A 22310-nucleotide genomic window follows, 5' to 3' on the forward strand; every position below is an offset into this window, starting at 1 on the left:
CCAAACTCATATTTAGAGGTATGCAACAATTCCATTTAATAGCAAGCCAGCCAGAAGGTGAAAGAAATAAAAAAATGGCTCACAAGAGCATACACTGTGCTGCCGCACTTCTGGTACCTGAAAACTGAAGAAGAAATCTTAAAGGAAGTACTATTCATACATGGAAGTCTGTAGATTAATTGACTATAGGTTATATACAGATTTCTGAAATGAGAGGCTTTTTCTCTGGGAAGCGATTGCATCCAAAGCAAAAGGAATGTACTGAAAAAAGAGCATTCAAGTCCTCCTTTGTAGCCTTCAGAGAGAGATAATTACATCACACAAGATCACCAAGCAGGACTAAGATGTAAAAAGCAAAACAAAACCAAAAACAACTACAAGGAGAAAAGTAGCATATCATGCACACTGACTTACAGCCTTCAGTAAGGAGAACAGTCGCATTATCCAAGGCCGTGGCCTTTGTTAGCAAGCAGAGGCTTTTCCTAACACTTGAACTTGGTGACGTCTACACTAATAAAGCTTACATCCATAATGAAGCATGAGCACTTCCTCTGGGAAAGGCCCGGAGCTATCAGGAAGGACAACATGGTACTGTAACAAATTAAAAGTCTGTTTCTCTCCCTTTGACTTTGATATCTACTTGGATGACATTTGCAGCACTGATGGGGACAATGTTATGGAAAGAAGAACCTTGATTAGTCTAGCCAGTAGAAAGTCACCTATTATCCTAGGAGACAAATCTGGAAATTTTTAATAAAACCAGACACTGTCACTTCACTTTACACCTTTGGCTCATGGTGACCCCAACAGAAAATATGGAATATATTTATCCAGACTAACTGAACAATTTCTATAGATGACACCTTCATCTGTTCTTCACAAAGCATTTTTCTGTGTACTCACAGACTACCCAGTAAATACAACTGACATGCCAGGTAAGCACAAGTGACTTCTCTGTACAGTGTGCCAAATATTTGTTGTTTTGACCTAGGACAAAACAGGTGAGTTAAGACAAAAATATATGTATAGTTACAGAAACACTACTGTTCTATAATCCACACTCCTACCAAATTTATAATCTGCATAAAACAGCCTTCCTGTTATCTTATACCTTTCAGGGTTTTGGCAGTGTGAGAACTACTGAGACAGAGAGGATATTTTAGGCTCAGACCTTCTTGAAATCAGGTGCACGCTGAAGTCAAAAGACATCAGGGTTCCTAATTCCCATAGGTCTCTGTGCAAATCTTTCAACCAATACTTATTGAAGTTATGTTTAGCAATAAGGTGGCACAGCAAAGCTGATAAATTCAGGTGAAGTTCACCACAAAAAAAAATTTACAACAAAAAAGAGGCAGTACCCATCTCAGAAGTAAGCTAGCCAAGCGAGACAGTGTCTTGAAGCTTTTTGGGGGACTCTAGCTAGACTTAAACTGAATGCTTTGTAGTGTCCATCTCATACTGAAAGAGAAGGTATTCAGCAAGGTGCTAATCCAATGCAACACACAAACTAGCAGTTTATTTAAAACAAAACTTGATCCTTATTGGGAGCCGAGATATTTGAAGCACACACAAGTAAAACTAATTTAACCTTTGAAAAGTTATCTCCGGAGGGAAGAATAGAAATCCCTTTATAAGATTTTTAAGCACTGCAATTATTGACGAGGACTATATTACTTCAGTTTTCTCTGATCAGAAAAAAAAAGCAAAGCCACAGGAGACATCAGCAGCTGTCAGGCTGTTTTCCAACTGCAATGAGGTAGTTTACAGTGGGCTTGTGCCAGTCTCTTAAGACCCAGTTAAGAAGCCTTTTTAAAATGCCTTAAAAAGCCAACTCATACATTAATCAAGTTGAGCCCTCATCCATACTTACTGCAATACATCAATTACCATGTCTTTTTTTTTTTAAATTTTAATAAATTCCAGTTGACAGCAGACACCTTATTAAGGCTCACTAAAATGATACAATAAGTAAAAGGCTATTAATATTGCTTTTTTTCCCTGCTGCTATTGTCTTGCCGCACTGGTCTGCAAACAAATTCAGGCTGCATTACAATTAATGCCAATGGAACTCCTTCTAACGACTTCCAGCTTGCTAATTTTTTACGCTAATAATAAAAAAAAGGCATTGCTATGCAAGAACGGCCCCCTTTTATCATGCTTGCATGGCACACTAGAGAGCTCCTGCCATTGTTCACATGAAAGACAATTAAACCCAGGAACATCAAACCCAAAAATGACAATCTGCTAACCAGCACTGGGTATTGCTGAATTCTTTTCTCTATTTTCTGAACTGATAGAAAACAATTCTCCGAAGACATTTCCCTCCCCCATGACCACCCTTTGGAAAAAAAAAAAAAAGTTTGAAAAATACCCTCACTGATTTATGCATCTCTGCTCAGAATTTATTAACTGTCTGAGGCCAATTTCACTCTCACACGTCTATTGCCTCCAGGTTCGAATTCTGGACACATTTCAAGAAAGGCAACAATAATATTGCCCACATAGTTTCATATTTAAAAATAAACACTTTTTTTTTCCCTGGTTCATGTTCTCTGAAACACAATAAAAAATGCCAATGGCAGGAGGATAGAGCTGGTGTAGTAACAAGTTTATTTCTCCCAGTCTTCTCGGGAGAAGGATGGAGAGCAAAAGAGGTCATAAGGTTTGTTAGAAATTAAGTACACTCACAATGTTAATTTAGAGCAAAGGTAACTTCTATTAGAGGTGTTTTCATCTATGCCCTCTGTCACAGAGCTCAGGACTTGGTTTTATAGCAATATTTTCAAATTTGCACCTTGGAATAGATAGAATTTTTTTTACTTTTTTTTTTTTTTTAAATGAACTGTGTTTTCAGCCACGTGTATTTATACAGTCACAATATTATAACATGAACAATTATGCTACTTTGTACCTCTGTAACTGACTTTTGGCCAAGAGTTCCAAGGCACTTCAGTATTCATTAATTCTCACAAGACCTCTGAGAAGCAGGTGTTTTATATCTGTTTTACAGGTATATAGGCTAGGTGACTGACAGAAAGCCTAAGAGATGTTTCTAAGACCATGATGCATAGGTGGTAGCAATACAAGCACAGCTCCAAAAAAACAACTGTCACCATGAAGATGCCTTAGCAATTTTGACAAATCTTCAGCTCAATATAACACTGACGTGGGCACTTGAGCTGCATCCTTATCGGGATCTTCCTTGCCTGACTTCGAGGATGCCTGTAAGTCCTGCCTGGCTTTTGTTCAGCTCCAGCTGTCCCTATCAGAGGTACTTCCTTAGCCTAAATCTATATATGTCCCAGCAAATAAGGCCCCAGTCCAGTCACTTTATCCTACACCACAGTAGATCCATATTTACAGCAAGAGATTGAAGAAATCAGAACCACAGTAAATAACCGGTTTATATTCTGAAATATCCACATTACTGGTGAGTCAGCAAGCGTATGTATATGCACATTACATACATGATGTTAAGACATAATTGGTAACTTGCTGATCGCTACAGATTTGACACAAGTAATGAGAGACAAAGCTTTGGCTGGAGGATACCAGTCTTATGAAAGAAGTCTACATTATGTTTAGTACCAAATCATATAATTATGTATAAATGCCAGACCTTATAAACATGTAGAGGTAGAAGGAATTTATGTTTTTAATGTGAAGTTGGGAAATTCCCATGCCCCTTTTGCCATGCAAAAAGTATTTCCTACTCCCTAAAGCTGAAAGGCATTGGGCCTTAAACATGTCACTTCAACAGGCCTGAGTATTTCCAGGCCTCTGCTTAAGACCAAAGAAGTTGTGGTAAATTCTACATTTGGGAGAAAACACCTCTGTGTTGTTGTTTAACAGCCACAGAGAACTGTGGAATGTTAAGAACACACCCCAGGAAAGATGGATTAGTAGAAAGTGGCCAAGTGAGGCCATAAAATGTGCATTATAAATACAATTCATCACATAACTGTGCAATTTGTCAAATGGATATTGTACCTTGCATAGTGTCTTTTGGGACAGAAGCAAAAGAAAAAGGCCTGGGAGATAATGGTTCTATTCCTGACTCTGCTACTGATTCTCTTTCTGACCTTGGAGAAGGCTTTTTAGCCAAAATATGTAGACCATTTTCTACTTCCGTTATTGCACATCCAACTTTATTTTGATTAGGCTCATAGCTGCAATTCTAAAATTGCAGTGTCCTAAAACCAGAGGACTAGAAGACATCTGACACAGAAATCTGATTTTTCAAGTGTCTTTTAGCCTAGGAGCTGAACCTGCATGTCTTTGTGCATAAAATCGGGAAGATAATGCTAACATCTTAAAAGAGATTTCACAATAATTAACCTGAATTTCGCAGATATGCAATTAAATAGTTATGGAAGTACTTCATCGTTCAACTAAAATAACCCTAAAATAATTGGTGCTGAATAGGACAATCTTGTATAGGTGGTGCAACACTATGAAGACTCTGAAATCAATAACTGCCAGACATAACTCAGTCTGCTAAAACATAGCTATACAGTCCAAATCGGCTGTTCAGGACTGCTCTCTAACAGCTAATGGGTTGGATATTTGCTGGATATGAAATACCTTCTTAGCCATTAACAAGTGGGTTGGACTACATGAACAATGAGCACAAACCCCCTCCCTGTTACTCCCGCAAAAAAGGAAAATTTTTGTTGTGGCAACACAAGGAATAAAGCCACACTGGATGCACCTCAGTGGCTGGGGGAACAAGGACAGGGCAACCTGCTGGAAGCAGCTCTGATGCTTCTAGGTGGTGCTGACCAGTAGCCTCCCAGTGCAGCCTCACCAGCTGCTCACAAGAGCACTCCAGTCTGCTCCAGTACAGCCTTCAGTAGCTTTACTCACTGCTCTCACTCCCAGTGTAGGGAAGCTGGTGTTACCTCTCTCTGTGAAGGCAACACCCTCTTCCATTGCTCCTGTTAGACCCACAATGGCTTATCTGGTTATGCTCCAGCCAAACACATGCTATTTTGGCCCCAGTGAACACTGTTACTATCATCCACCACCAACTTATGCTCCTTTTCTCAGATAACAGCTGAGATGTCCCTTCAACTTGACATTTGTGACATGGACAAACACACCTTCATTAAGTACCGTGACAGCTCCTTTTACACCTCACTCAGATGCATGGAGCAGCCCATGACCTGTCTGCTGCAATGCTGGTGAAGAAGCCAAGAATCACCAGGTAATTTCCATAGGTGAGGATGCTGCTGTGCTGATCTAGCCCACTGTGCACTGAGTGGACAACTTGACCCAAGAGGTGGCTAAATTCATGTTCCACCTGCCCCATCTGCCACCTGTGTAGCCAAAGGTCTATTTTCCTCCATGATGGAGACTTCAGCTCTACAGCAGTGTGCAGGCTTTCACTCCACACGAGCCAGCTGCTATACAAGTGGCAATCGCATGCAGGAGCTTCATATAAACCACAGCCATTTCTCAACATGCACATGCAAATAAATAAATAAATCTCAATTTTGCTGTTTTGCAGTTTTTTGTCCTTCCCCCCCTTACTCCCTCTCTTGAAAATGCAAAAGAAATTAGAAGTAATAAAAACATCCACCTCTTTTGTACGGTCGCATGTGCACTGGATTTGGCTCATTTAGACACTGCATTTGAGCCAGTTCAGATGTGACATCCAAGACAATTATAGGACTCCTACAAGTCTACAACAAAAATCAAACTTTTTTTTTTTTTTTTCAAAACATACCAAGTTTGCAGCTCTTTTGAGTCCTATATAAAGTGTAAGATAATATCCCTGAAGTGATACCCCTGAAATTAGAAACCAACTTAAATTAATATGATCACAAAAGAAAAATGAAGAGAAAATGAGCAGGTTTCACATCACAGTCAAATTCTAGCATTGCTTAAACTGTTGTCAATCAATAATAAACGTATAAAGTTACTCTGAATTAATACAGATGGAAACTGAAAGCAGACAAAACTCATACTGACTGAAATTAAATTGCTTATTGATAGTGCTTCACTTATTGTCCAAATAAAAGCAGAGTATATGACCAAATTGTTTTATACATATTCTCCTCCTTTTAATTACAACATAAGAGCAGCAATCGTTATCTCTTCTATCAACCAACTTAGATTTATAATATGGCCTGCTCCTCACACTTAAGACAATATAACCTTATACCACGGCAATATTATAGTGCCACGTCCTGTATCCTAGCAACGGTTTAGGGCTTGCATTTGATGTCAAAATAATGGGTCCTTCTTAATCTCTTGGTTTTTTTTGAAGTAAGAGGTCACACACTGAAATCTAGGAGTTGGAGAAAAAAATTACTGAAGAGCATGCTAAAAGTGCACCTATGAGGTATCTATACATTTATATATGCACACACTCACACGTACAGGTAAATGCATAACCACATGTCCACACAGAATAGATGGACTAGTTTTTGTCTCTGGATTGTTTAGACAGGAGTGAAAGCCGAGAAATGAAATGATGTATATCACTTTCAAGATATAAGAGGCTTTTAACAAATACAATCTTCCTCCTGCTTTTATCAGCTCACTGTCTTCTATAAGTTAAAGAGGAAAAAAAAATACCAGGCATACGGTCCCAGTTTTTTCCTCATCTAAATTTAGTCCTATCACCATATAAAAAAATAAAATAAAATCCTGTCTTTAATTTCTTATGCCTTTCCCATTTCCTTTAAAAGATTTGGCTAAAAGTACTGATTAAGTGATCTACCTCCTTGTGACATTCACCAAGCTATGACACAGCTGGGACTTATCTGTGTTTGACTATTTAAAACATTGATCATAATGGAAAAATGGCTTGATTTGTAGCAGCACCAGGGATATATGGTATTAACCAGCAATAGCAACCAAATGGAAAGATATAATTGAGTATCTTTGATTCAGTTCAGAAACTGGAAAGCACTTTGAAAGAGTAGGATTCAAGTTTGGGTGGCTGTCAGAGAGATATATACATAAGCATATACATATGTATGCAAAGGCTATGTATGCTGCTTTTGCAGAAGAAAAGACACAGGACTGAATCTACAGTACTAAAGGCTGAGGAAAAGTGAAAAATTGATAGGCATGCTATTATAATCTTTCCCCAGGTAATCCAATTCTCCTTCCTATATGCACAAGTTTGGAATTCTTACTTTTAATGCCTGTGGGAACAAGTAAACCAGGTAGAGGAACAGAGCATCAACTGTCCCATGAGCAACAAGTAAATAGGGCTCTGTTGAACCAGAAGGTTTCGAAACAGGGCTGGTATTCAAACATACTGGGACGGCTCGGGGCTATTTGCTCTTCTTTGCCCCTGAGGCCTCGACAGAACAAAAGAAACAAAGGTTGTTTCAAATTGTGTTTCGTTTTCTCTACACATCAGTTAAAAATACACAGGGAAAAAATGTTCCCCTTGAATGCTAGTGGTGAGCGTATGAACCTGCAGAAGGTTTCATGCAGTTGTCGCTCTTCATCCAGCAGCTACATTAATAAACCTTCAAACGCCCGCAGCACCATGGCTTTGCCTGCCCTCGCTGCACCCCACTAATCTGGCCTCTCGGGAAGAGCCAGATCAAACAGGCAGCCCCCGCAGCACGTCCCCAATGTCAACTAACCCCGGCTCCCTGGGACCAGCTGAGCCAGAAGAAATCGGAGGAGCCGCACTTGGGTGCCTGGTACAAAGAGAGATCCACAGCACAAGAAGAAAAACACTGCTCGTATGAGAGCAATTTCTTCTGGTTATCCACAATATTTTACTTCTAGCTGCAAACCTGGAGCTTGAAAGGATCCTTGCTAGCTCTGTTTATTTTTTTAAACCAATTCTTGCAGCCCTTCTTCTCTCTAAACAATACTGAGGTGAAGAGTTTACAGGAGCACGTTGTTCAGAGCTCAGTTGCTGGGGAAGCACTTTGTTCCAGCTCTAAGGAGAGCCAGCACCCAAGGCAGGAGCCTGCCCCGTCCTTCTGTCTTCAAGGAAACTGTTTGTTGCGTGGGTACACGCACACGGCAGTTCGCCCCTCTCTGCAATTGTCGTGGCAGTCATTCTCTGATGGATATTATTATCCCCTGAAGATGGTTTGTGGACAACCCTATCCCCTGCTAGGCTGTCCCAGTTTTATAAACTGCAAATCTGGTCAGCTAACTCTATGGGAGGGGATAAAAACAAAATTAAAAAAAATAGAGTTGTTTAAAAAGGACAGCTGCTGTGCCACTGCTGCATTAACACAGCCCCAGCAGAGGGAAGGCACCATCCCCCTTTTGTTATGGGTCCCTCCTTTCCATGCAGTGACACCACCACCATCACCACCAGTGAGGCACTGGGAGCCCTGCCACAGGCTTTACTGGCAAACAAAATGAGGCCCAGCAGCAAGTTTTCCACAATTCCTGCAGCAAACAGGAGGTAGGCTGGGAAGCAGAGTCGCCCCATGTTCCAGCTTCCCTCGCAGTCAGCACCATTGCAAGAAAGAGCTTTGAATTTAGGCAACATTCCAGCTTATGCCGAGTAGCACTGGAGATGAGCACAGCCTTGTGCTCCCACCTGAACTAAAGTCAGCCTAAACACGAGCCTAAATACTGTCTTGAACCCAAGCTCTGAACAACAGAAAATCTACAAATGCAAAGTAAAATTTAAATTATTTTTTTCTTCTCCAGAGCTATGTGATCCAACACAGGTTGGCAGTAAACAAAAGCAAAAAAAGAGACTCTTACAATGCATTTTTCAAAGGGGAGCGCTGCAACAGGAACTGTGATCAAATCACCACTGTTATATTAACATGGTTCTTGCATACCAAAGCATTTCTATGTATGTTCAAAAGAAGAAAAAAACAAACAAACAAACAACAACAACAAAAAAACTAAACAAAAACACACATCTTGCTTAGATACTAATTTCTGAAGTAGGAAAATTGCCTTTACAGTTCCTGGTACTTGAGGCCAAATACTACCCTTGATCCATGTACAACAGGAGACTTGAGAATAGGGGAACTACGTAGGTTTGCCATCCTGGTGTCATATAAACTCATTTTACATTTCCATTAGACAGGAAAAATTAAAATGAGAGGCAGGCATGAAGAAAAATCCAGTCATTTGAAAAATAGGTAGAAGGCTTGCCAGACAGCTTCTAAACAGCTAGTTTGTATAATGCATCTGTCTGAAGTAATTTGTCCTTTTTTTTTTTTCCTTCTTTAGTTTTATCTGTGTTAATTTTTAACAAACTAAAATAAATTCACAGAATCACAGAATGTCAGGGATTGGAAGAGACCTCGAAAGATCATCTAGTCCAATCTCCCCACTGGAGCAGGAACACCCAGATGAGGTTACACAGGAATGCGTCCAGGTGGGTTTTGAATGTCTCCAAAGGAGACATCACAGCCTCCCTGAGCAGCCTGTTCCAGTGTTCTGTTACCCTCACCGAGAAGAAGTTTCCTCTCATATTTAAGTGGAACCTCCTTTGTTCCAGTTTGTATCCATTGTCCCTTGTCCCATCATTGGTTGTCACCGAGAAGAGCCTGGCTCCATCCTCGTGACACCCACCCTTTGTATATTTGTAAACATTAATAAGGTCACTCCTCAGTCTCCTCTTCTCCAAACTAGAGAGCCCCAGATCCCTCAGCCTTTCCTCATAAGGGAGATGCTCCACTCCCTTCATCATCTTTGTTGCCCTGCGCTGGACTCTCTCCAGCAGTTCCCTGTCCTTCTGGAACTGAGGGGCCCAGAACTGGACACAATATTCCAGGTGCGGTCTCACCAGGGCAGAGTAGAGGGGAAAGAGAACGTCTCTCAACCTACTAACCACCCCCTTCTAATACACTCCAGGATGCCATTGGCCTTCTTGGCCACAAGGGCACAGTGCTGGCTCATGGTCATCCTGTTGTCCACCAGGACCCCCAGGTCCCTTTCCCCTACACTGCTCTCTAATAGGTCATTCCCCACCTCATACTGGAACCTGGCGTTGTTCCTGCCCATATTCAAGACTCTACACTTGCCCTTGTTATATTTCATTAAACTTTTCCCTGCCCAACTCTCCAGCCTGTCCAGGTCTTGCTGGATGGCAGCACAGCTTTCTAGCATGTCAGCCACTCCTCACAGTTTGGTGTCATCAGCAACCTTGCTGACAGTGCACTCTATTCCCTCATCCAAGTCACTGATTAATATATTGAATAGTACTGGTCCCAGTACTGACCCTTGAGGGACTCCACTAGATACAGGCCTCCAACTAGACTCCGCCCCATTGACCACAACTCTCTGGCTTCTTTCCTTCAGCCAGTTCACAGTCCACTACCCGATCATCCAGTCCACAATTCCTCAGTTAAACAGCCAGGATGCTGTGGGAAACCGTGTCAAATGCTTTACTGACATCAAGGTAGACCACATCCACTGCTTTACCATCATCTACCTACCTCATTATGTCCTCATTAAAGGCTATGAGGTTGGTTAAGCACAACTTCCCCTTGGTGAAGCCATGTTGACTGCCCCTAATGACCCACTTATCCTTGATGTGCCTTGAGATGGCACCAGGCATAAGTTGTTCCATCACCTTTCCAGGAATGGAAGTGATGCTGACCGGTCTATAGTTACCCAAGTCCTCATTCTTGCCATTTTTGAAGACTGGAGTGACATTTGCTTTCCTCCAGTCCTCAGGCACCTCTCCCATTTCCCAAAACTTAGCAAAGATGATGGAGAGTGAACTAGCAACGACCTCAGCCAGCTCCTTCAGCATCTGCAGGTGCATCCCATCCGGACCCATGGATTTATGGATGTCCAGATTGCTTAATTGCTCCTTAACCCAGTCCTCATCAACCAAGGCAGACTCCTCCATTGTCCTGCCTTCCTCTGGGGCCTCAGAGATACGGGGCTTCTCAGGACAGTCTCTGGCAGCGTAGACAGAGCATTCAGTAACTCTTCCTTCTCCGTATCTTCTGTCACCAGGGCACCCCACCCCATTCACCAGTGGGCCTGATTGCCTCTAGTGTTAATTTTATCTGCCATGTACTTGAAGAAGCTCTTTCTGTTGTCCTTGACCCCTCTCACAAGGTTTAATTTTAAGGAGGCCTTAGCTTTCCCAGTTGCCTCCCCACACCCTCTGACAACAGCCTGATATTCTTCCCAAGTGGCCAGTCCCTCCTTCCATGACCTGTAAATTCTCCTCTTCCACTTGAGCTTACCCAGCAGTTCCCTGTTTAACCACACAGGTCTCCTGGCTCCCTTCCTTGACTTCCTAAATGTCAGGATGCTCTGATCTTGAGCTTCGTAGAAGGAATCCCTGAATGCTAACCAACTATCTTGGGCCCCTTTATCTTCAAGCACCCTTTCCCACGGGATTTCCCCTAGCAATTGTTTGAAAAGGCCAAAGTTGGCCCCACTCAAGTCCAGGGTTGCGATTCTGCTTGGTATTCCATTCCTGTCACATGAGATCCTGAACTCCACCATTCTCATGGTCGCTGCAGCCAAGGCAGCCCTCAACCTTTACTGCTTCAATCAGACCCTGCTTGTTAATGAGGATGAGATCCAGCAACAAATTTATTCTCAATTTTGATTGTTAATTGTCATTAGTCACACAAAACACACTGAAGTGTTTCTTTTCCTTGGCCAGATGAGCAAAACTCCGTATACAGGATGAGAGTATTCAAAAGACAGTGAAAACTGAAATCTTTAAAGAAAAAAAAAACAATAGAGCACCAAACTACAGGAATTTCATAAAACCTCCTTTCAAAAATCAGTCACAGCCGAGTCACTGTATTGTAGAAATAATTTTAATACATGCCCACATTTTGCTTAGAACAAAGGCATCCAAGTCTCTAGTTGCTACCACACTTTAAACAATAACACTTCATGATACTTAAAAAAAAAAAAAAAAAAAAAAAAACAAAAAAACAAACAACCCCCAAACAGCCCTCAGGCTGCTGTCATATGACCAGCTCAATGGACATTCCATTTCTTCCAGCTAATGTTTACAGTCACACAAAAAATAACTGTATGTTGTGCTCATCATCAGATCCCACATCATCCAGCTTCCTTGATTTGCTTCTTTTCCAAGAAATGTATCCTGGTTTTCCAAATCAGCCTCCCACCATATAAAGCATATACCTACACCAGTGCATGGCCAGTACAGGACTTAGCCATTCACTGCACTGCAGCAGCTCATCAAGTAAAATTCAAGCTCACGTTTACAGCTTAAGTGATTACAAAGAGAGATGAGTAATATAAGTTTAGTTTTTAAGTGTTTGGTTGTAGTTCATGCTACGCCAGGAAATTGTGAGTTTTCAGGGTATAAATTTCCTCTCTGTTATCACCTGAAGATAGCAGAACACAGCCCCACTGTCATCCTTATCTATGACCTTCTGCTCACTTGGAACTTACATGTCAAGACCAGAACACCAGTACCAAGTAACCTTCTAAAGTGAAATTAAATATTGTATTTAAAAAAAAATATTATTCAATATCAATTTCATCACAACAACTAAATCAAATGGTTTAGATTTTTGGTTAAATTCAGATCATCACTAGGTCCTTCTCTAAAAAGTTTCTCTGAATTAACTGGGACTACAAATGTGAATTAAAATCTTAGAAGTCTAGTCTTTCCTCTGAGGTTTTTGGCTCTTCTGCTTCTCGTCATACCTTTAAAACCCATAGGAAGTCCCTTTCCCATTACATTGTTGGTAAGATGGTGGCAGTGAAAAGATATGCAAGAATGCTACAGAATTAAAAACAAAACAAAACAAAACAAAAAAAAAAAACAAACAAAACCAGCACAGTTTTATTTCTTATCAAAGAACATAGGTAACCATCAGTGAGTGGCTGATTGCTCAGCTTCATTACACAGACACTTTTTATGTTTTGTTTGTGGTTATTTAAAATGGATTACTGAAACTGACAGTCATGCTGACATTACTCCCTGATAACACACTCTTACTGTAGCTACTCATTATAAGCAAAAAGAGGGAAAAAAAAGCCTATAATAGTAATTTGTGACCTTAGGGGAGCCCAGGTGCAGAAAAAAAAATCATAAAAAAGTAACATGAATAAATTTTTTGCCAGTCTTTTCAAAGAAAACCATCTGTGTTGCAGTAGATACAGGTACCAGTCTGTGAAACATCGGATAACAGTGAGCAATGCAAATACTCATCACCATCTACTACAATTCTTTCTGTGGACTGCAAACTCCAGAATGCTAATTTCAATTGACATGTGGATGTATAACTTATCTGGTGGTGCCCTTTTTAGGTATTTATATAAAACTATCACATTTTGTAAATGCTTAACAATGCAAATACTCAGCATCTGCCATTCCAAGTGTTCTCTGTCAGTGGAAGGTTTTAAAAGGTTTTGATCTCAACATGCTGAACTGCTGAGCCTAGTAGTCTCATGTTTATGCCAGAGTAAATTAGCAGCAAGTCAATGGAGTTAAATTGGAGAAAAAAAAATAAAAGGTGTAAAAGCAGAATTAGATTCTGATATCCACATTTTAATTATTACAGAAATTAGACTTGAAATGCACTGCCATGAAGTCAAGAAAAATGCTGCTGCTTGGTAAAATTAATATTTATAAATCAAACTGAATGTAGTTAAGATTAATAATGTTGACTGTGTTTCTTTAAACTGTAACACAAGTTGCTTGATCATTTGTAGCAGCTTTTTGTTTTACTCTTTGCATGTTCTTGATATAGCACCGAACTAAGTTAATATTTTTTAGTTTCTTTTCCAACAGGTTTCCAAAACTGAAAAGTAACTAAATAGTTGTACATAATGGCAAATTTTAGTTACTTAGTTTACTGAGTCTCTGGAAGATATTTCACTGAGAACAACTTATCCTTAAAGCATATCACCCAGCTTGGTTAACCCTAGTACACATGCTTTGATTTGCCAAGTTTGAACATGAAGTATCAGCTGCTAAATAAAGGCAAGCTCCTCTCATTGGGACAGATAAATAGCCCCTGAGGTGAACCTTTAGTCAAGCGATGGACAACTGGAGGAAGTTCACTGTCTAATGGATCTGGGTTACCATTCATTAGACATGTCTTGCTGCTTATCTGTGAACTCTCTGCAAGACAAGACTTCATTTAATATGTAGGCAGAACAACTAATTAGCAGCTTTTTTCCTCTGACTAATACAATTCCCTTCTAGTTGCTCCATAAAGAAGATTCAGTGGAACACCTCTGTGAAAGCAGTGGAATTCCAGGTAGTTATGGTGACGAATTTCATTGTGAATGAGGATCAATGTCCCATACTACTTTGAATAGTAATTTCTTAATTCTTATTCAAATCTGGCCAGCAAGATAATATAACTTGAACTGAATCGGCCATGTGATCCTGATGGCATCCCATTAATGGGCTGTTCACTTAATTTATGTAATTTTAAAAAATTAAATAGTCATATTTTAAATCCCTACTGCAGTCCTTCAGATTGAAAGTACATGTTTAAAAGTTATAGTATCTTTATAAATCAGTATGTCTGCACTTCTTAGTTTGTTGACTGAACTTTCCCAAAGTTTTAACTCATCTTCCCTCATCTCTCTTCTGCCCGTAGGAACATTGTGAAATCCCAGCATCAGTCTGTTTCATATCCATTTACTAACCCTGTTAAGTGCCGCAGAAGAACCCCACATTAGTAAATTTCTGTTTGAGTTGGAAAATAAACCCAGAGTTTCCATTTGTACAGAGAGAGCATAAAAATCCAGTTATAGGGACACTTTCACTGATGGCTGAAAGCCAAATCTCTGAAAGCAAAATGAACATGAAGGCAGTTATTAACACCAAAACCTTACAGGCCTAACTCTGCAAGATGCTGAGCCTCATCCTCCAAGCCAACAGGGAACCAAGGTGATCAGCACCTCCCCTGAAGTATTTGGCAACTGTGGCCTAAAAGGCTCATTGCAAATACCCTGAGAAGGACCAGCCAGGAGAGGGCACGCCACTGGGAAAAGAAATGCCCAGTCGATCTAAGGCTATTTATAAAGCTTGCACTAAACATTTAGAGCCAAGCCCTAACTTGGCTAGGTGTCAAGGACCACAGTAAAAAAAACCAACCCTATACCCTCATTAAGAAAATGCATGAAGCACCGATTTCTATTTTTGGCGGCATTTGTAAGCATTGCCAGGGTTACAGCTGCTTCATTGTGGTTTCTCAAGAATTTCCTTGATAAAAAGAGGACAACAGAATTAGCTGAGCCTTTTGGAAATAGCCGCACAGTCCAGCTGTAAAACAATGTTAAGTAGCTGGCAAAAAAACAAAACAAAACCTCATAACTGGGGTGCTACACATCTACCAGCTGGGGCACATTTGCCCCCTGACATTCTTTATTTGGAACTGGAAGACAGAAGGGCTGGGAAGAGGGAGGCTTGAAAACTTATAAAGCCACTGCCCGAACCCGTACAGAAACCTTTTTGGTGGTGGGCATGTCATGATAACCCACTAGAAAAGACACTCTCATGTAGTGAGACCTACTGGTGTCATGAGCTTAGACATGCTACATGCACATACAGATAAGGGAGGTAGATGGAAAGAGGTCAACACTCTCTCTTTCAGAGGGAAAGGCATTAGTAAACAGTGTATTAGGAGCAAGGACTGAAAAACAAAGCAATAAAATCTTCAAAGTGTTTAGCCTTTCTTATTTCATGCCAAAGAGTTAGAACTTGTGTCATTTGCTGGGAGAAGGCAGCTGAGGTACAGGACTTACAGTCAAGACTGGATTTATCAAAGCCTTGGACAAACAGCTCTGGGCTTTAACTAAAGGATATCCACCCGTTCCCCCAGTTTCTGCAGGAATCAAAGATGACCAATGGTTTGTACCTGCTGGAAAGATAAAGAGAGAGGGAGCTTTTACCTCTGCACATATATATGTACAAGACCATTTCAGGTTTGTAAGCAAGGTTCATCCACGCACTATTATGTCCCTGGAGGTTCAGAACATCAAATTAAATTATTACTGTAAAGGCAATGAAATATCAAGATAAGGACATTACATTGCATATTAATTTCAGTGTTCATGTTTTTAAACTATTTTTTCTGCATTTTTTGATCAGGAAAGAGATACTTCCTGCCCCTCTTTCAATTTAAATTTGGAAATGTCGACAAACATGCTGAACAGTTAGAGGAGCTGGCTACATGGGAGACTCACAAAGAAGTGCACTAGTTGTTTGTTATTACCTGTCTTTGCAGGAAAAGCTCAAAAAAAAAGTGGAAGAAAGCTTTTGTGGCTGATAGGGAAAGTGAAGCAAGGTAGCTCACCACAGACTGCCCACTCTTCCTGCACATTGGGAGCCAATATCTGTTTAAATTCAGAGTAAGTTTCTGTGTGAAAATTTAATTCTCCTACACAAGTCAAATTCTCTCATGCATCAGTACACTTCATAGATATACTAAGAAAGATTATAATTGTATGTAATCACAACCATCAACACCAGAAAGGTCACGTGGGACCTTTCCCATCCCTGCCTATCTTACCTATAAGGCATCAGTTACTCAACTGAACACCATGCGTGGTGGGAAACCCCTTTAGGTATAGAGCAAGTGACACAATCAGGACCAAACCACGTTAGCTACTTTGACCCCAGCAGTCTGAGTGTTAAACAATAAAAGTCTTCTTTTAGGCTAACTAGTAACCTAGTATCTGTAGTTAAAAAAATTCCACACAGAAACAGTGGTTTCATTTGTCATGTACAAGTAGAGAAAACAGGGCATTCAGCTGGAACCCAGAAGACATGAATTACAGGCAATATTTTGAAAATTGCCTAAGGTCTAGATAATGAAATTAACTCAGGCATAGCTCACTCAGCATCATGGTGCCTGGATTTCTTTTAAACATGACTTCAAGGTCAATGTTCAGAAATACCCAAAAATCCTTAAAATCCTGCTTTCAGAACCAAAATCCCACTTAGGGGTGATGTTGAACATCTCTGGAACACCAACAAGGCCAAAGTTGAGCATGTAGGTGTATTTGCTCTATACCCTGTGCTACCAGTGGTGAAAGAAGAATTCCTAAGGACCCTTCGAAGCACTCATTGGGTCTGGCTCCTGGAAAAGCCTGTTTCAATACATAACCTGCACATGGAGGCTGTAATACTCACCCCACAAATCTCTACTTTTCTTCATAACTACATTTCTGAGATAGCCCAGAGTCAAGCCCTCAGGAGCCAAGCTCCACAGCAGCAAGTCTCTTGAGAAAAAAAGTCTTCTTTTTTTTTTTTTTTTTCGCCTGAAGTGCTTTCATGGATTTTGTATGTTTGCCAAACCATGTCACTCTGCACATCCAATGCCCTTGCCTGTTGGTCTCATCTCTTCTGCTTAGATTGTTAACCCTCCTGGTCTGAAGACCATGTCTAAAATGTTTACTTCTTCTCTTGCAGCAGTCAGTATGTGCTTGCCCATCTCAACATCAGCACTCTCAGTGAATCAGCTTGGGATAAAAACGTGACAGCACACCTGGGTCTGTCATTGTCACAGAACCTGGTGTGCTGCTGCCCGTGGTTATTCATTTTCCTCAGTTAACTGTAGTATTTGTACAGACATAAGCATATATAGGAGATCACATCTATCTTTGGATTCCACAGAAACATTCTTCATCAAGTTCCTAGTAACCAACTTAACTCTTTCCCCAGAAAGAATATGCAGCATCCCAAACATTGAGTGAGTGAATGGAAAGCCAGAAATAGAGCTCTGTAGATCAATAGATTTGACTGAGAAAGCGTTTGCATTCTCAGGGGTAGAGATCATTGTGTTTCTAAGTGGATCAGAGATATGATCCTTGGCCACTGTGAATGGAATGGAAACTGGATGCCATCAGCGGGAGACATGAGTGCTGATGTGGTGAGGTAATGTGGTAAGGAATAGCAGAGTGGAAGGAATGCAGTGCCACTGCCCTGAGGAATCTTAAAATTAGCTCAATCTGGTATTCAAATGCTGGCTGAGAGGGGAAAGAAAAAAAAAAAAAGGCATAGCATTTTTACAAACGAATCAGGAGAAAAAGTATCACTCATCTCATAATTTCTCTGGACAAACAGCTTTGAGTTGCATTTAGTACAGAATCTGTCCTCCACATATGAATATAATGGGTAGGTGACTGTCAACCTCTTGCCAACTTGGGGGTCAAAGTACCAGCTCTTCACACCAAGACATCTCTAGTGGGGATGTCACGTGGGGCCAGGCAGCCGGGAAGGTACCACTGGAATGCCTGACCATCATGTCCAGGAACTGCTGCACACAGAAGGCCACCATGCGTGGGGCACACCTTGTGAGCTCTCTCTTTTGAATAGCAGCTCACTGCACTATCAAGACCCACGAGGTAGCTCATGACTGGCACCTTGCTACAAACCTGCTACTGATCTTGCCGGAGCCATACCTGGAAGGGAAAGGTAGAGCTCAAAAAGGATGGATTAATTCCACAGAAATGCAAACTCAATTCAACCTCAGATGGATGATGCTTTTACAAGTAAATCTCAAAAGAAAGGTTATGTTTCTCTATAGCTTCTGCACAGATAATATCAGGAGCCATATCTGCTTTGACTGATAACGGTGGTAAGTTTTGCTTTTGTCTCTGATGAGAGTGGGGTTAACTTCAAAATTCATCTAATGAGTCTATCTGAGATGCAGCTGCTTTTGTGGGGTTCTTATGGCACTGATTGTCTACTCTCTAAAGCCAAAAGGTTACTGTTTGGTTTATTCAGAGAAGGCAGATGCCTTTTCTCTCTTCCATGTGAAAGATAATACAGCTGCAATGCACAATGTTTGTTAACCTTTCACAATAATTTCTATTATTGTTAGGAATGCAGAGGATAAAAAGAATTACTCCAAATCTACCTTAAGGTTACATTTCATGGGCTAGACGCAGGAACTGTGAATAAAATATTCACATTGCTTGCCTTTATTTTGAAACTGTGTACTGCAATGCTTGTAATTATGACTATCCTAATTTTCTCCTATTCAAGATTACAGGGTTTTCCTCACCCTTTCTGCAATTTAAAAATGCAATAGCCATAGGATGGTCAGAACCTGCTGGCAGGCAATCAGACTCCCAAGGGAAGTAAATGCACACACCACAGCTGCTTTTCTGCCACATGCTGTCCCAGAAAAGAAGGTCTGCAAGTCCAAGTGAAGATGGGTTCCAACTGGAGACACAACGTGAAGTTTTTACTATTGATGGTTACTTGGTACCTATTTTAAGGTCTAAACATGGACACCAAATTATGTTTTAGACCTCTGTAAGCATTATATTAACATTTCCATCAAAAGGGAGGGTGGAGGGAGAGCAAAGGAAAAATAAAATCTTATTAGGCACAATTCTCAGTGAGTGATATCTGGTTGGCACAGAGCAGACTGGGTCATATTAAGGAGATGGTGATGCACCATCTTTACGCCAACTCCGAATTCTCTATATCAGCACTTCTAAATTCTGCTGCTATTCTACCAACTGCAGGCCTTGGGCAAGCAGAAAAAGCAAGAAGTAAAATAAAGCTCATCATGTCATCTCATCTCACCCTCACACACACCTCAGCAGCAGCACAGAGGCAGAGGTGCAAGTTGAGAATTAAATAAAATAAAAAGGAGGAAAATCCTCATTGTTGCTCCCAAAGGAGCTTCTCTGATATAGGGTAAAAAGCCTTGCCAGGACTTTGCAATCAGATGATAGCACCCCCTGCATTGTTTGAGCACTGTCAAGGGGCATTATACTCAGAAGATAATCCAGCCCTTGAACTCCCCAGGTACTGGTTTTAAATACCTCTGATGAGATCCAACTGCATCCTATCTGGGTATGCCTCAAACATCTAGCCTCACATTTGGTTATGTGTACAAAAACACCAGCTAGGAAGAAAGAGATAATGAAGAATGATTTTAGTCTTTTATTTGAGCAAAAGCTAAACATATGGATCCTGGCACCAAAAGTATGGAATGCATGATAAAACATATGGATATCCATATGGAAAAAAAAAAAAAAAAGGGCAAAAAAAAGCTTCTTGGCCAGAAATTCTGCTCTTGCATTTTTATCCTGTATGCACAGTGCACCCCCTTCCCTCTGCAGTGCAGCGCTGCCTGCCGATGGATTAGGATGTTATAAATTCACATGCAAATTTCACAAAAAGCTCTACTGTTATCAACTTTATTAGATTTACGAATACAGTCCCGCTTATATTTTTTTTTTATTCTCTTAATCCCTTTCATCACTTAATAGCTCAGAAAGTAATGGATTTCAGTAAAAAGGAGAGGCTTATTACAATCAATCCTGTTGCTCTATCTCTGCTCGATGCTCGACTAATGAAACTTATTTTTCTTCAGGACCTCTATAGGAAATCCCTTCCTAAGGAAAAAAATAATGTTTAATATGCTGCTGACTTGTAATACTGCAACTGTATTATTCCTCTCCTTTGGGTGTCCATCCAGAGGTTTTTAAAAGCTATTAATCGTACTTCATTCACCAAATTCTAGCCTGTAGTGAAACAAGAAGCTACTAAAGCTTGTTTAATATGATATACCAACTTACAGTTCAAACGAATGAGACCTTGATGGTAACTTTTAACTCTAAAAACTTGAGGACTCATCTTCTTTTTAAGAAGTAAGGGTAACAAAGCCAGAAAGAAACATCTTTATCATAAGGTTTATATCTCAAATAGTCCCTCTGCTGAGGATCACCAAGTCTCTTTCACCCATGTCAGCCTCCCATAAGATCTTATTTTAAATATGCTACCATCATAAGGGTTTTTAAAATTGTCTTAGCACCTTCCTTTGACTTTTTTTTGAATTCAGCGGCAAAGAAGAAAAATACAAAACAGCCAGCTTTCAACTTCATTATTAAATGCTTTGGTAACAGGTAAAAAAAAAAGCATTGAGAGATTTACTGCTTTAGCGAAATCTGCAACACTCCAGGCACCCACCACCTCCTAGTCACAGTCCTGCCCATAGCACTTGGCTCATTTGCTTGGCTTTCTCTCTGTCACCTTTGGAGTCCTCTCCTGTCATGTGGGCTCCAGAGCTTGTCCCCATGCCCTGGGCTCTGCGCATCACCGCTTCCCCACAACACACAGCTGCTGAAGCTGCCACACAGGTGTGATGGCAGCCCAGAAAGCTCAACTCAACACAGAGAGGTCAGCAAGCAGCTTGGACACAGTCTTGCAGAAGAACTACACTTGCTCCTAATACAGATGTGCATAAGGACATGGATATGCTTATTCCACTATAGAAGCGAGGAAAGATATTAACTTTGGGGCTTTTATACCAACAATGAACCCATATTTCACCCATCTCCTGATACCTCTCCATAGTGAAGCAAAATACAAAATACCTGAATGCAAGCAGGAGAGTATAACTACCGACCTAGCAAAAGCAAAAGACAGACCAAGATACTCCCTCAAATAGGATTCCTTACAGTTCAAAAGCATCCAAGAAGACATTTGTCTTGGATTTTGTTTATTTATTAATGGGAATATTTATTTCTTGTTTTGCTTCTGACTAGGACTGTAAATGGAAGTATCACAAAAAGAGTTAAAAATATTGTAGGCATCTTTCTTTAGAAAGAGTAGATGCTGGATGTGTCCTGGGAGCAAGAAGCAAAATTCCATTTTCATTTTCCAGCTAATAAAGTCTGCTGCGCAATATATGGTTTTACCCTTGTCTCAAGTCAGTTGACAACACCACAGGATTTTCTACGCTTCTGTCTCTGCTTTGAGGCCAATTCCAGAACCATCCATGGAGGTCACATGACATAATCAATCAGGCAATACTTAATTAGGAGGGAGCTCTTCCTGATCCAAACTTCTTATTTATATTCTTAAACACAGGAATGACTTTTCATAATTAGCACAGTTACTAAAATTTTAACTACAGATTTTTTTTTAACTTATGTGAGTAAAAGCTGCTTTTAGTTACTACAGATCAAAGACGGGAATTAGGTAGGCCATGACCTTGTGTGTGAATACATACAACTACTGTAAAGTTTGATATTACAAATATCTCACATGATTAATTTTACTCATATGAGCAGCCTGCTTGCATGAATAGTTACGTGCAAAAGTGTTTGCAAGACTGAGCCCTAAATCCATTAAATTAATGGTGGAAATATATAAAATATATAATTGATGAACAAGCGAATTAGGATTCTGCTCAAAAGTAGGTAGAAAAGGATTATGAGTCAGGCAAGCTCGCTCTCTCTCCAGTGACTGTTCCTGATTGATAGATTTATAGAAGGCTGAGTTTCTGATTAGTTCTGAGATATGAATGCTACAAAATGTAGGAATTAAAAAAAAAAAAAAAGACTTTCTGAAAATTAAATGCAACACCCAATTCAATTAAAAGAAAATGCTATAATCTGGAATTGAACCAAGACTT

General features: G+C 40.3%; 1 protein-coding gene across 29 annotated transcripts in view; it reads right to left on the reverse strand.

The window, feature by feature from the left end:
• Window positions 1–22310, reverse strand: part of ESRRG (estrogen related receptor gamma) — a 405281-nt gene that overhangs the window by 249685 nt on the left and 133286 nt on the right. For 5 of the 29 annotated variants that reach the window (XM_065058474.1, XM_065058472.1, XM_065058458.1 and 2 more), the window contains exon 2: window positions 15673–15788. The exons of 23 other annotated variants lie outside the window; for them this stretch is intronic. The gene's annotated coding sequence lies outside the window, so the exon portion shown is untranslated. Of the gene's footprint in view, window positions 1–5728; window positions 5746–15672; window positions 15789–22310 lie in introns of those variants that run through there. One more of the 29 variants, XM_065058460.1, reaches the window with a different exon arrangement.

Source organism: Columba livia, chromosome 3, assembly GCF_036013475.1.
Source record: "Columba livia isolate bColLiv1 breed racing homer chromosome 3, bColLiv1.pat.W.v2, whole genome shotgun sequence".
Lineage (NCBI taxonomy): Eukaryota > Metazoa > Chordata > Aves > Columbiformes > Columbidae > Columba > Columba livia.